Here is a 15,272-nt window from a genome sequence, read left to right on the forward strand (position 1 = left end):
TACCCTCCAGACCAAGGACAGGCTGGCAGTAGGCAAGCGACCAAGTTCACCAGTAGGACCCAGTTTGCCAGAAAGCAATGCATGTTACTGTTTGATTGAAGAGCCAAGGGCTTCTTTCTAAATGGTGGACGGCATTTCCAGCCTACCCCGGAAACAACCGCCTTAGGTTTGCCAACAAAACCACCAGTAATCCATGCTGCTGAGTGCACACTCCCAGACTTGGATGCCCAAGCTGAGAAAGGCGTGCCTTGATACTGTTCTAGAATAACGTATAGGGCCACAACACTTACAGCAATTTGTGGTTAAAATGGAGTTTGCTTACTCAAAACAGAGCACTTTGGTGATCAATGTTACCCTAGGAAGCCATTTAGGCAGATACTAAAAAGCACAGCTGTGTGGTGCCCTGCAGCGTAACTGCCTTCTCTTTGGCTTCCCATGAGCTTGTGTTTGAATGAGAGAGCTCCAGTGGCCACTGGGGACAATAGAAAGAAAGATCAACTATCACCATATGAACATTAAATAACTTTCAACCCCAGGAAATGCCATTGAGGCAAGAAGTCAGAGGAACAGCGCTGTGCTGGAGGGTTCTGAACTGAAATCGTGCTGGGCTTTTTTTTTTTTTTTTTTTTTTTTTCTTGAGGGACTTAGGGAAAGGCATTACTTTGGAATTGTAGAGCAGTTGATGTAATAATTTATAAGCAATGTCAATTGCAAGAATGACTTGCCCATGGTTTGGGACTAGTAATAGAGTGATAACATTGTCCCCACTTCGCAAACAGTTATGAGTGGGAAAGAGCCAGACAAGGGCAAAACATTTAAATCAGAATGAACAAAATGACAGAAGGCTCTGGAAGAATGCTTCCCCATGTTATCACCAAAATGGAGCCTCCTCTGTCCTCCATCTGAGAATATAACTTCCAAAGTACAAAAATATTATCATCATGGTTGACCAAAACACCAGGAAAAGGCTTATCAGAGTGAAGTAAGGTAAAAGCCACATTCTCCTTCCAGTGCATAAATCTAAGGACATGCATAATGTGCTCTCAGTGCAGGAAACAGGGTTAATAGGTGCCTCGGGGGCTCATTTAGCTAATGTGATCAGCTACCGCTGAATTTCTAAAGAACTCTGCTTTAAACAGCCTTCGTGCATGGTGTTCAGGGGTGTGTTCGTGTGGAAGAAATTGTGAAGCTGGTCTTTGGCAGCTGCCCTCTCTTTGTCTTCTCTTTCTCTTCCTGTGATTAAGCCTCTCATGTCTTCACTGAGGCAGAGAGGCCCTTTGAAAAGCCATAGTAGTTTGGGCTACCAGCCTGGGATTTGGAGGCAGAATGATCAATAGGCCCTTCAGGTCCAGCACTACTGACTGGTGTGTGACCTTGAGCAAGTTATTTCACTTCTGAAGGTTCAACTTTCCTTATCAGTGAAATAGGGATTTAAATACCTTCTTTGTAGGGTTGCCATGAGAATTTAATGATAAAAAAATGTGTAAATGTTTGTAATACAGTTCCTGGCATGGGGTGGGCACTCAATATATGTTAGCTATGACAAAAAGTTTTATTTGATAAATCAGGAGCCACTAGACAATTAGTGGGTTTCTGAGCAGGTCTCCCAAAGGAGCATTGGAGAGCCAATGCTTAACCCAAAGAAATGATGACCCAGGCCTGACTTCCCAACTCCTGTGTCCACCGAGGAGAACTCGTAGGCACCCTCAAATGATGACAAAGCCTTATCCACCTGGACATAAGGTCAGTGCTTCGTGTGGCTTGTCTAAATGCCCAAGGTGGTTGTTTCCAGGGTAGGCTGGAAATGCCACCCACCATTTAGAAAGCAGCCCTTGGCTCTTCAATCAAAACTTGTATGGCATCTAGTTTTCTACACACACACACACACATGAATCTAGTTTCTCTGTGCCACTCAGAGCCACAGAGAGTGGCTCTAGACTGTCCTGGAAGCTCCTCTCACTGTGAGCATGGGGCTCCTTCCAGCAGTCAGAAGCCTCAGTCAGATATTTGCACTCAGCAGGTCACTCCTCATAGCCACATCCAAGCTGTCTTGCTTGGTTCCTTTGCACACAAAAGGCATGTGTACCTCCCAGGACACACATCAGGGAAAATATAACTAATTAATGTAATTTGACTCTGTTTGGTCCTTGATGCTTTTTATTTTTATTTTATAAGTGCTGTTTTAGTCACAGTGGCTTTAAGAAAAGCTGAGATTAATGACTTGCAAATGTAGTACTTTCACAAATCCTTATGAGCAAGTTTGAGAAGATACAAAGGTAAATCATAAATTATGCTCAGGTATATTAGTTCCTTGGGGCTGCCACAGCAAATTACCATAAACTGGATGGCTTAAAACGATAGAAATTCACTCTTTCATAGTTCTGGAGGCCAGAAGTCTGAAATCAAGGTGTCAGCAGGACCATGCTCCCTCAAAGGCTGTCGGGGGACTCCTTTCTTAACTCTGGTTCCTTTAGCTTTTGGTGGCTCCTGACATTCCTTGGTTCATGGCAGCGTAACTCTAATCCCTACCTCCATCTTCACATGGACTTCTTCTCTCTGTGTGTCTCTCTCTCCAAATCTCCCTCTCCTTTCTCTTAGAAGACATCAATCATTAGACTTGGGGCCATCCCTAAATCCAGGATGATCTCATCTCAAGATTCGTAACTAATTGACCCTATTTCTAAATAAGGTCACATTCTGAGGTTCCAGGTGGACATGGATTTGGGGGAGGGAGGCACTAGTCAACTGATCACATCAGGGAACATATAATTTAGTAAGATGGAGAAGACAAATAACTATTAGCTAGAATACAAGGTAGAACATAAGTGCCATGAGAGACTTGCAATGAGTTAACGGGTATATAGAGGAAGGATTATTCTAATTTAGCAGATCTACAGGAACCAGGTAGATAAAGCAATTTGAGAGGTAGGCCTAGAAGATGAGAGATATTTGCTGGGCAGAGGGAGGGTGGGGGAAGGGAGAGAACCTGGGTATTAAAACCGAGAGAGAAAATAGGGTTTGTTCAGGGAACATGGGATTCTGCTTACTGTACTATTTTAAAGAATAATCTTTGAACACTTTATATGTGATCATGAACCTTGATTACAATTATCTAGCACTGTGCTTTGCACATATCAAAAAGCCAGTTAATATTTATTGACTGATAACATGGGAAAACTGAACTCTGCCTCACCAATTCAAATCCTTCAATTGCTAAGCTAACCTTTGTGGTCACACATATTATTCTTTACCAAGAGGCACTAAATAATATAATCAATGTAATGACAGCAAAATTAATTCAAATAAATAGCTAATTAAAGTTGCGTCTAGAAGGTAGCATGGTCCTAATTACTAAATTGGTCAATTATTTTCCCTCTTCCTGGAACAAATTCCTACTTCATTGTCCTTCTTTCATGCAAGAAATTGAAGGTTTACAATGTGCAAGGCAGTGACTAGAAAAACCAGTAATGAACAGCACAGAATGGTCCCTGCCCTGACTTGTTCACATGTAACCCAAATGCCCACCTGCCACCTGCCAGTAACTACAACATGAGGTCACATTTCCTCTGGACACCCAAATTTTGATGACTCTGGATTCCTACCCGCCAACTTACCAAGTGTTTCCTTCAACAAATATTCCTGAACAGCCATGAGGTTGCCCACTGTGGTTTGTGAACTGGTCCTCCTAGCTCTTTGCTGACTGCCAACTCTGGAGTCAGAAAGTCAGGCAGCGTTCTTAGTCTGAATACTAACTGCTGCTTCTAGACTGCCCTGCCTGCAGGAGGAGGAGCCTGAGGCCGCAGTGAGCCTTTCGGAGGTCACACTAGCTTCCTCCAAAGATTGCCCTCTGCTACCAGGGCCGCCCTCAGGCAGGCAAGGTCGTCTCTGTTTAGCATCTGAAGTCCCTATAGCACTAAGGTTCTGCCTGGTAACTTGGTTGGTTGAGTTGTGTCTCTTCCACTTGTACTCAGCTCTCTCTGGATGCAGCTGTTGTTGCTCAGCTCTCACTTGCCAGGTGTTATCCACAAAAATGGCATTAGATTGATCAATATATCAGAATCTTGGAGAATCACAGAATGCTTTACCTCCCTGGAATGCAAGGGATCTCATTAACCATTTGCTCCAATTTCCTCATTTCTCAGAGGAAAAGATGTTTTCCTAATTTTAATAAGGCCTAATTTTAATTTTATTGATACCTAATCTTATTATCCATTTGTTGTATTAGTGTTCTAGGGCTGCCATGACAAAGCTCTTCAAACCAAGTGGCTCAAACAACAGAAATGTATTGTCCCACAGTCCTAGAGACTTAAAGCCTGCGATCAAGATGTTACCAGGGTTGACTCCTAGGGCCGTGAGGGGGAAATCTCTTCTTTGCCGCTTCTCTAGCTTCTGGTGTTTTGATGTCAATCTTTGGAGTTCTTTGGCTGGTTGATGGTGTATCATCCTAACATCTGCCTTCACCTTCACATGGCATTCTCTCTATGGGTGTGTCTGTGTCCAAATTTGCCCTTTGTTTAAGGACATCAGTCATATTAGATTAGGGTCTACCCTACTCCAGTATGACCTCATCTTAACTAATATTACATCTCCAATGACCCTATTTCCAAACAAGGCCACATTCTGAGTACTGCGGTTAGAACTTCAACGTATGGATTTGGGGGGGGGGGACACAATTCAACCATGACATCTGTCCTCACTTAGATCCGAAGGTGGGGTGAAGAGGGGCATTATCTCTACATGTGACTGGAGTCTGTCTAGACAAAAATCGTGAGTTTACAAGAGCACACAGAGTTGTTTAGTGGCAGAACTGATCTGTGTTTACCTTAAAACATGTGTCGACCTTCAAAACAAACTCCATCTTCTTTTAAATCACTTTGCATCAAAATGTCCAACAAGGGCTCGTCAGCATTGGTGCCAGTCAGGAAATACAGGGTCTAAGTACAGTGGGTGCAATCAGAACCTCTGAGCCCTTTTAGGGGCACAGTCAATGTGGATGCTCTTGTGGCTGGCCACTATTATTCCAGCCCTGCATTCAGAGCCTCCCCCAGAAGCCATTGACATTTATTTAGAAACTAATTGTGCTGCGGTTTGGGACATGAAATGGAAAAAGATCGGTTCACAGTGCAATCCATCTTGGAATGAAATGGCTGTTGTGGCACCAGAAGAAAATTGTTCCATTAAGTCAAAGGCAAACCTCAATTCAAAGGACAGAAGGGCCAGAGCCATGCGTGAGATGAGGGTCTCTGTGTTTCAGAACCATCAATGCATCTTAATAGCACTGCAGTCAGCATAACACTCAGTTCCAGACGCCTGTAAAACCCCTTCTTTTCTCTCCCTCCTTTCCAGTTAGTTCTCAGTTATCCACAAGCATTTATCCACAGCAACACTCTATCCTCAGGCTGGTTCATCTCTTCTTCTAAGAAAGCTATGTCTCCTTTTTTAATATTTGGGGCTGCCCACATCTTCTGAACCACAAGTGATTTAAAATCTGGATCCCTCACTCAGCAACCAGCAGAAGATCTTGTATGGCATCTAGTTTTCTACACACACAGGCACGCACGTGCACACACACACACACGCACACACACACACACACACACACATGATTTCCTGTGGGAGCATGTTAGAAATGCAGAATCTTTGGCTCCACCTCAGACCTACTGAACCACCAGAATTTGTACCTTAAGATGCCCAGAGAGTGGAATACACACTCAATGTGGGAAGTGCTGTCTCTCAGGGTTGGGGCGGTGCTAATTGTCAAACCAGTGCTGACTCCTTCTATTCTCTGAGGTGCAGAATCTGTCCTCTCTTGGCTGACCACCACTAGTGATCATAAAATGCAAACTACTATCAGCATTCATCATTAGTGCCTCAGACTCACTTAGTTCTCTGCAAAACAACCGATACTGGAATCACACATATGATAGTCAATCTGAATTTCTGAATCGAACATAAATATACTCTGCTGTTTTGGATTTGTGTCATTGTTCTAACAACTCTAGTAGGATTATCATTATTATTAACTAATTTGAACTAGAGGCTGAGTAATTTTTATCCCAGAGAAATCATGTAAAAGTATATATCTGGATAGAGAAGAAATCATCTGGTATGAAGCCTGAGAGGTATGTGAGAGGCAGAAAGGAGCATGTCAAGGTTGACCTAAAGATGGCTCAGGAATAAATATGTAACATTTATATTACACATTTAAATAAAGATTTACTTATATAGTTTAAGTAAATAAAAATAGATGTGTTGGATGTCGATTAGTTGGAGCTCATACACACAACACAAAAACTCATAAATATCAGTATATACATATATCTCATATCTCATTTGTATGCATATATTTAAACAGCCTGGATATCCTACCTAATAAAATGGTAATATGTAAATCACCATCACTCCGCTATGCCCACGATTGGGCCAGAGGGAGGCGCAGGGGGCGGGACTCGGGGTGGCTGGGGTAGCCGATTGGGCCGGCAGAACGCTGAGCTCGCATCGCCAGTGGCGGTGCGAGCTCAGCATCTGCGCCATGGCTGTGCTGCGGAACAGAAGGGGCCTCTGGGGCAGCGAGCTCACGTCCTGCCGCGGGCCATCAAAAGCAGGGGAGCTGGGTGCCTGTCTGCTCCAGCACCAGGCCTTTCAGAAGCCTCCGCTGTGCCAGAGGCTTCCAAAAGGTCTGGTGCACCAGCGGACAGGCACCCAGCTCCACCGCGATCGAAAGCGAAAGCGTGTAGGGGACCCTACACCTGCATGATTCAATCATGCACTGGGCCTCTAGTATATATATATATATATATATATATATATATATATATATATATACACACACACATATAATCTGGGACTATGGGTCTAATCTGCTCACACTCCTTATGAATATTTTTTTTGGTCTGTACTTCCTTTTTGGCCTCCCCACAGGCCCAGAAGGTTGAAGTGGATGTGACAAGAAGAATTCATTTCCAGGAGGAAAGTACTGATTTAAGGACAACAAAAATCAACGCCATCTATCTGCAGTGAGCAGGTCTGTCCATGAGGTGGTGATGTAAGTACAACTGAAGCACAGGGTAATATGGTCAGGGCATAGAAAGGTGCCAATCAAGTTGATGGTGGAATAATAAATCCCTGTGACCTCCACAGACTCCCATCCCCACGTTTGACAAATGCACAGCCGTGGCCTCCAGGATGGAGGGGATTTTGCAGAGCTTCCCAGCTCTTAGACCAGCCTGATTGGAGGTTTGGAAGCAGCCCAGGCAAGGGGGCATGTGGGGAGCCATGAGGAACGTGGCTGTGTCAGGTGGACTTGAGTAGCATGCTCCCAAGGTCCCTGACACCTCTCCACTTCCACGGCCTGTGGGAATTGTCTTCTGTGGTCAGGGATCGCTGCGGGAAGCATTCCAACCAGCACACAAAGCCTGGCGCTGAGGCCCCGGAGCCCTGCGCTTCGTTGGCACGCTGCCTCTGCCTTCTGCTCGTTCAGCACACACCTGGAGGCTCCTGCTGGGTGGAGTCTGTAGAGATAGGACCCAGGTCAGCAAAAGAGCTCTGCAGACTGAAAACATTCCCCAACCCCACGTTTTGTGAGCCGCTGCTGAAGTCTGAAGCACACTGAAATAGATATTCCCTCTTTGCCTGGTCTTTGAACAGAGACAGAATGCTTTGAAAATATTTCACTACTGAAGCCTTCCCTGGGGCTGCTGTCTTGTTTTCTAGTTTTATAAAGTTATATTTCTATGTTTAAAAAAGGTACCCAGTGTTCTCACCAGAGAGAAAGAAAAAGCAACCTTGGTTGTTGCCTTTGTCTGCTATGGGCACTCTGCATTATCACTTTCAGTTCAGATCCTGTTCTCTTGGGCCATCAGAGGGGAAACTTGGGCTCTGAAAGGTGGTGGTGGTACTTGCCTGAGGTCACACGTCTCAGCCACCGAGATCATACACACCCAGATCTCTTCGGCTTTCTTTGCTCTGCTGCCTGCTAGGTGGATACTAAATAACTGGGTTTTTAATGAAAAGTAGCAACAATTATATAATAACACCCCTAAACATTTGGGTGGCCCTTTATAGCATACAACATACTTTTCCACTGCCCAAGACCTGCTCAGATGAATCCTAGCATTGAGTTCCACCCCCTTCTTTCTGGTTCTCTCCCTGGCTGCTCCCCACCAGCCCCAAGCCATGGCTATACTCGCCTCAACTGGCCCTTGTTCCCCAATTCACTGCAAGTCTGCCGACTGATTGATGGTGGCAGGCTGCCACTGATGCCCTGCATTGGGGTTTCCAGGGTCATAGATCCTGGGTGGGCCTGGGGTTGTGGCACGGTGGAGGGGAGCAGCTCCATGGAAGCAAATTTGGCCTGTTTCTCGGTCTTAACCAGGGGCAGCCTTGGCTGATGCTGAGTGAAATGGCAGTGATGAGTGGCTACTCAGCATGGCCTGATTTCCTTCCTCACCTGCCAACAAAAGTGGTCTTTTGACCAAAGTCGTTTAATTTGGAAATCAAGTCTTACACGTAACTCCCGAGTTATACAGGACCCAAGAGTGAATTTTATTTGCATGGAAGAGGAACCAGAAATCTAGTAAGATCTGGGGTACCCTGGGTTTGCGACATAAAACTAACAATAATGGCTGGCGTTTAGTGAGTTCTTACTCCAGACCAAGCTCTGTTCTAAGTGCTTCACTATATTGACTTCTTACATTACAACCCTGCCAAGTACATACTATTTGTGCCCATAAAAACGAGGCACAAAGAGATGATGTGACTTGCACAAGATCCTACAAGTAGTAAATGGAGGCGTCCTAAATTTGACTTCGTAACTACTGCTCCATAGTGTCAAAATGGCTCCTGACCATTCATGGCCAAGCTGGAGATTTGCGAGGGGCCCTGAAGCTCCACCAAGTTCCTGGCATCTAGACAGGCCTCGACCGAGGTCTGACCCTTGGAGAAAGCCCCAGAACAAAGCAGCCTCTGAAGATCAAATGGGGTAGGAAGTACCATTGGTGGCAGCCCATCGTGAGGTTTAAGCCTCCTTATTTTCTCTTTCCTATCCTCTGTCCCAAATCCTTCTGGCCTTGTCTGTCATTCAACTAATCAATTCCAGTGCAGCCAATTGACAGGAGGCCTGAGGATCTTAAGTCGTAACTCTACGTTGTGTAGGAGTTTGGATTATTTTAAGGTCGGCAGTGTCCATCCTGAAGGACCATGTTAAAATAAAATCTTGGTCTTACTCCGTTCAGGCTGCTGTAACAAAATAACAGACTGGTTGGCTTATTAACAACAGATATGTATTTCTCACAGTTCTGGAGACAGGAAGTTCGAGACCAGGGTGCCAGCATCCTAGATGAGGGCCCTCTTCCACTGTAAAGACTTTCCACTGTAACCTCACATGTCAGAAAGGGATAGGAAGCTCTGTGGGAGCTCTTTTATAAGAACCCTAACCCCACTCATGAAGGCTCCACCCTCATGACCTAATCACCTCCCAGAGGCCACACCTCCTAATACCAGCAGCTTTGGGGGGTAGGATTTGAACATATGAATTTGGGGGGACACAAACATTCAGACCATGGCACTCTTTAGTCTTCACGCTGGCCCTCTGGCTCAGAGCCCAGCCTGCTCAGATGGATAGTATTGTGTCCACCCTTATCTCGGCAGTATGGTTGTTCTGTACATTGGCCTCTTTGGCCCCAGCACACAGGAAATGGGTTTAATTGAAGCTATTAAGTGAATTTGTCGGGAACACAGAAAACACTCGACTGCATATGCTCACTCTGACACACCATCCATCTAATCAGAGGGCTTTAATTATTAAAGTGCCCAACCACTTAGAGCTGCAGGTGGCCAAGTCACCACGCACATGTGCCTGAGCGGCATCAGATTAGGACACAACAGGCCCACACTGGCTGCTTTTGTGAACCCCCGAATGTGTTTGATCATGACGGTCTCAGTCACAAGGTCCTGCCTGTGCTTTCCCAGGCCTGATCCTGCAGATAGAGGAACTGGCTCAGGTCCTGGATTCTGGTTCTACCTCCGAGTTGACTCTTGGGGGCTTTGGTCAGTCCTTTTTCTTCTCGGTGCCTCCGTATTCCCACCTGTACTGTGTGGCTACAAATATTTACTTAGGATCATTTTAGCAGCTGTGAAGTGTCCTGGGATCTTTGAATGAAAGACGCTCTATTAAAGCTTATAAACCAAGTGAGGACTCTGGCCCCATCCGCACTGCAGAGCTCTGCAGGAGAGAGACTGGGCCCATTCATCCTTCATACAGTCCTAATTTTATTCCAAAGCCTCACTGTTGGCCAAGGCAGCAGGATTTGTCAGAGAACAGGGCAGTCTTAGCACTTTCAAAGTACCTTCTATTTGGTAGGGTTGCTTTTTTCTTTTTTCTTTACCATTGCATATTAGCAAAGGCAAATCTGCCATGCAAGGAAAAGAACAATCATAAAAGGAGGAGGCCCTTCTCAAAGGATATCTGCTTATTAGGCCATTACAAAGGTCAAGGAGGCCATTTTGCCTGGAGTTGGGATTTATACTATTAGCATATTGGACATTTCTGGGGCCCACCCTACATAAATATCAGGGTGCCATTTTCACATGTATTTTTAGACCTGCGTGTGTTGTTTCAGGGCATCCACTGTACAGAAGAGGGAGAGCAGAGCTGAAAATGAACAGTATGGTATGTCCAGGGCTAGCTAGGGTTTAGTGTATTTTTGCTTCTCTAACATGGCTCTACTATTGCAACCTGTAACCTTGCATCTGTCTTGAGGCTGCAATAGCGTTGTCTCAGAGCTCACAGCTCTAGCCTCCTGGAGTCCTGGACCCTATATTCTATCGACTTCCTCAACCTCTTTCTTTCTATAAGACTTACTGAAAGAATATCAGGTCTCTGCTTATTCCCTCGTGGATTCATTTAGTCTCCTTCTTTGAACTCCACACCACAGAAGTCAGGTGTGGACTGTGGACATCTAAGAAACTCATTAGTCACTCATTCCCTGGGAGCTGACTCTACTCCCTGTGTGATCGGCAGGAACCTAGATGGAGACTCCATCCCTATGATTTCTAGTATTGCTCTTTTTCCTGGGTCTGCTTCCCTTTGCTCTCCGAGGGAAATGCAAACTTACCAAGGCCTTTCACTGTCTGATCTGTCTTCCTGTTTGACCTCATGTTCTCTCATTCACCTCTTTGATCATCAAGCCTGGCCACACTGTTCTCCTTTCTGTTCCTCAGACTCATCCAAGATTATTCCCATTTTAGGGCTTTGTGCTTTTGCTGGTCCTCTTCCTAGAACACTCTGCTCACCAAAATTGGCATGTTCACTTCTTATCATTCAGATCTTTGCTTAAGTGTCATTTCTCAGAAGTTAATTCCTTCAGCATCTTGTAGAATAGCCCTCCCACTGAGTTGCTTGCATATTATACAGCTTAATTGTCTTCAGACTTTTAAAACCATTGACAGTTATTGATGCTATGTATGAGCTGACATGAATTTTATATCTGTCTCTCTAACACTAGAATAGAGATCCCACAAGCAGGGACCTCATCTGACATCCTCTATGCTTTATCCTCAATGCTATATAATGCATCTGGCACTTGGTGGTTTATTAAATTAATCAATGAATGAACAAACTAGAAATATTTGTTATGAACTCCAAGAGGTTTCCAGTGAACTTCATCTTTCAAACCTCATAGTCTTTAGAATTGTCATTGGGAGTCCTTTCTGGACCCTCTGCTCAAACAGTGGAAGGCCACAGTGCTGGACCTGGGCTGGTTTGCAGCATCCCTGTCACCTGGACTGTGTGGAGCTTGCCTGTGGCTCGTAGACCATGATACCAAGGATGATCCAAGAAGCACCTCCAAAATTCATCAGAGTCCAACTGGGCCACTACTTATTGGAGGACAGACAGCATAGGAATATCTTAGTATAAAGCACAGATTATAAAGTGGAGAAACCAGGCCAGACTGAGAGCCTGGAGAAATTCCCAGAGCCATGGGAACATGGCCGTGGGCCCTTTGTAGAGGCCCTTCTAATTTGAGGTGAGTAGGTGAAGGAGCAGTTAGTCACTTGGTTCAGGTACACAATAACCTACAGTCCTTCTCTGAAAGGTATGTGCTGTTGCAGGTGTACATTGATGTACTGCTGAGGACCTGCTGCCAGATACTGGAGGTGGGTTCTAGGTGGGGTAGGGAGTACTTATTGCTGATTAAGCCTTTTTTCTTCTTCCTGAGTAGAAGGTGGATTTAGAGGAGGGGAAATTCTCATAAGACCACCAAGAGGATTATTCAGCTGTGCAGAAAAGAGAGGCGAAGAGCTGGCAATGGCAGAAGAGAAGAGGAGAAAGAGATTCATGCAAGAGAAATGACTGCTTCAAAATTGAGAAAATTCAAATAGGTCAGATAAGATGATGGAACGGGGAAGAAGGGAGACACCATGAGGACCGGGAGTGTTGGTGTCCCTCGTTAGGGCTTCATAATGCTGAGGTTCTTTTCCCAGCCTTACAAAAAGTTCAGTATTCTGGAGAAAGGGGCTGCGCATACATGATTAAGGAGGAGTCCAAGGACAAAATATATTTTTGAAAGGCATTAGGGGTCAGAGGAGCTTCAGCTAAAAGGAACTCTTCCTTGACCAAGTACCTGTGCTTTCATTCAACACGATTTATCCTAAGGCAAGGTGGAAATATACACTTCAAAGGGTATGGTATCAAAGGGTAGAGTATAGAAGCATTATCAGTTTGGGGAATAGCCTACAGCTATTCAGGTGTTTGGCCAACAGGAGGCAATAAAATGCCCTGAGCTGTCTGGCAGCTAACAATCCTATTCAGATTTGGGGGAAGTGCCGTTTAGCCATTTCCAACAGGTAAACTACCCTTGTTGAGCCCCCCAAGTCCCATCAACCTTTTGAAGGAACTCTTGTAATTATTACATGCTGGTATTGGTTCTCAGCATGGGAGATCTGAGCTTGTTCAGCTATGTGGAGGCTGTTGTGTGTCTTGACTAAGGACAGCTAGGAGGGGACAGGTTGGAGAAGGGTGAGGTGCTTTCCCTCTGGACAGGCTGAATTTGACAAGCTCACAGGCCCTCCATAGAGAGAGATTTTCCATAAACAGATGGAAATAAGCCCCGGGTACAAGAGAAGGAGTGAAATTGTATTATTTTAGTAAAATGGGGCTCTTAAAAGTAACTATGAATTTTAGTGGGAAGGGAGGGAACCAAGAGGACATTTTTAACTAGAATAAAACCAACAGTGATTGAGAGAAAACTTGAAGCTGGAGGATAGTTTCTTATTCAAACAGAGAGTCTGGGATTTAAGTTTTAAAATTGATCATGTGGTTTCAGACATCAGACATCTTTTTGTTTTACAAAGAGAATCTGAGTATCCTTAGAGGGGCAAAAGACCCAGAGACTAAAACTCAAAAGGCCAAATCAGGAGAAAACAGTTTTTCCCAATAAAAAAGGAAAAGTGCTCCCATTCAATGCAACTGTCCTCACCAGAACCACCAGTGAAGAGCACGTTGTACATGTTATTCTGAAAAAATTATACCGACCAAAATAAGAATATATTATTAATACTTAACATGAAAACTAAAGCAAATGAAAGTCTCTTCTTGCCTTCAAGGAAACCAAAGCGTCAGAGAAGAAAATAAAACAACACACACAAAGATCAAAAAACAGATCCGCCCTGGCCAGTGTGACTAAGTTGGTTGGGCTTCATCGCATGCACTGAAGAGTTGCTGGTTCATTTCCCAGTCAGGCACATGCTGGAGTTGTGGGCTTGATCCCTGGTGGGATCAGATCAATGTTCCTCTCTCTCTCCTTCTCCCTTCCTCTCTTTCTAAAAATCAATAAATTTTAAAAACAGATCAAACCTTTGAGAGCATACACAAAACTAACAAAAAAATTTACTAACTATGTGAGATAGAAGACAGAACAAAAAGAGTCTTAAAAGACAGCTCCCCCCCAAAATATAGCAACTTAAAAATGTGAGGAAATGAGAGTAATATTTCATAAGCCAGTATTATAACAATGAGAGAATATTCATGGCACAGTCTTGGGCCTTTCTTGCTGAGTTCTTTTTGTCAACATCAAAACATTTAAACCTATAAAGAATTGTTGTGAGTTTATTTGAGCCGTACTGTCGACATTTGCCAGGAAGCAGTATCTCAATGGATTGGGGTAATGCTCCAGAGAATGGCGGCTTTCATCTATTTTTATACATTGCAATCAAAGGAGGGGACATAGGTGGGTTACATGAATCCATTGGTGATAGATTAGAGAGGCAGGAGAAAGCAAAACAGGGAAACCTCTGGGATTGGATAAGTAAAATGATAGACATATACTTAGGTGAGTGCAGGATAGTTAACAGTCAACAATTAACATGACAACAATAACAATGAAGGAATTTGTGGTATCTGTCCTGGTGCCCAGACATATTAGGTTTCCCAAGGGGTCCAGAAAAAGGGAAGTTACAAGTTACCTGGACATTTCAAGGATATGTTATCATAGATGCAAAAAGATAATAAGCTCAGTTAAGGTAAAGGTTGACCTTGTCAGTGAAGATACCAGCCTAGGATGTAACTGCCCACCATAACCGCTTTTAGTTAAAGATTAATTTTAGACCACCCTTTGTGGTTACTTTGGGTCTCAGAGTTTGTAAGACTGCCATGTAGGCCTTCCCTGAGCTTGTCAGGTCAGCATGTGGCCCCTTTCGTCCACATTTTAATAAGCTCTGGACCAGTGCTAAAAATATCAAGGAATGGAAGCAATTCGAAGTCAGGGATGAGGCTACCAGCCAGGGCTGGTAGCAAGCAGATGGTCATGCGGGGTGAGGCAGATGGGAAGCAGGGCAGGTCTCAGTGGAGAACAGGAAGGGAATCTCCTCAGGTCAGACCCAGAGGCTACAGGGTAAGGTTCAGCAGCAAAGAACTGAAGGCCTTAGGTGGCTGGAGCCCCTACTGCTGCTCTTCCACCAATTCCTGCCTCACAGGTTATTTTCAGCTTCCCCCGAAAACGGGTATTTTCCTCTTGAAACATAGAGTGGACAGAGAGAGGACTGTAAACCGCAGGGGTCCAAACCGCATGACAGTATTTGCCTTTTATTCATGGTTTTGCTATCGCAGTTTCAGTTTACCTGTGGTCAACTACGGTCCAAAAATATTAAATAAAGAATTCCATAAATAACAATTCCTAGATTTTAAATCATGTGTTGTTCTGTTGTCAGTGGCAGGAATGATACCAGTTGTCTGACCTGTGGGGTCAGACCAAACCTGGGTTCAGCAACCTTGG

The sequence above is a fragment of the Eptesicus fuscus genome, chromosome 8 (assembly GCF_027574615.1).
Source record: "Eptesicus fuscus isolate TK198812 chromosome 8, DD_ASM_mEF_20220401, whole genome shotgun sequence".
NCBI classification, from domain to species: domain Eukaryota; kingdom Metazoa; phylum Chordata; class Mammalia; order Chiroptera; family Vespertilionidae; genus Eptesicus; species Eptesicus fuscus.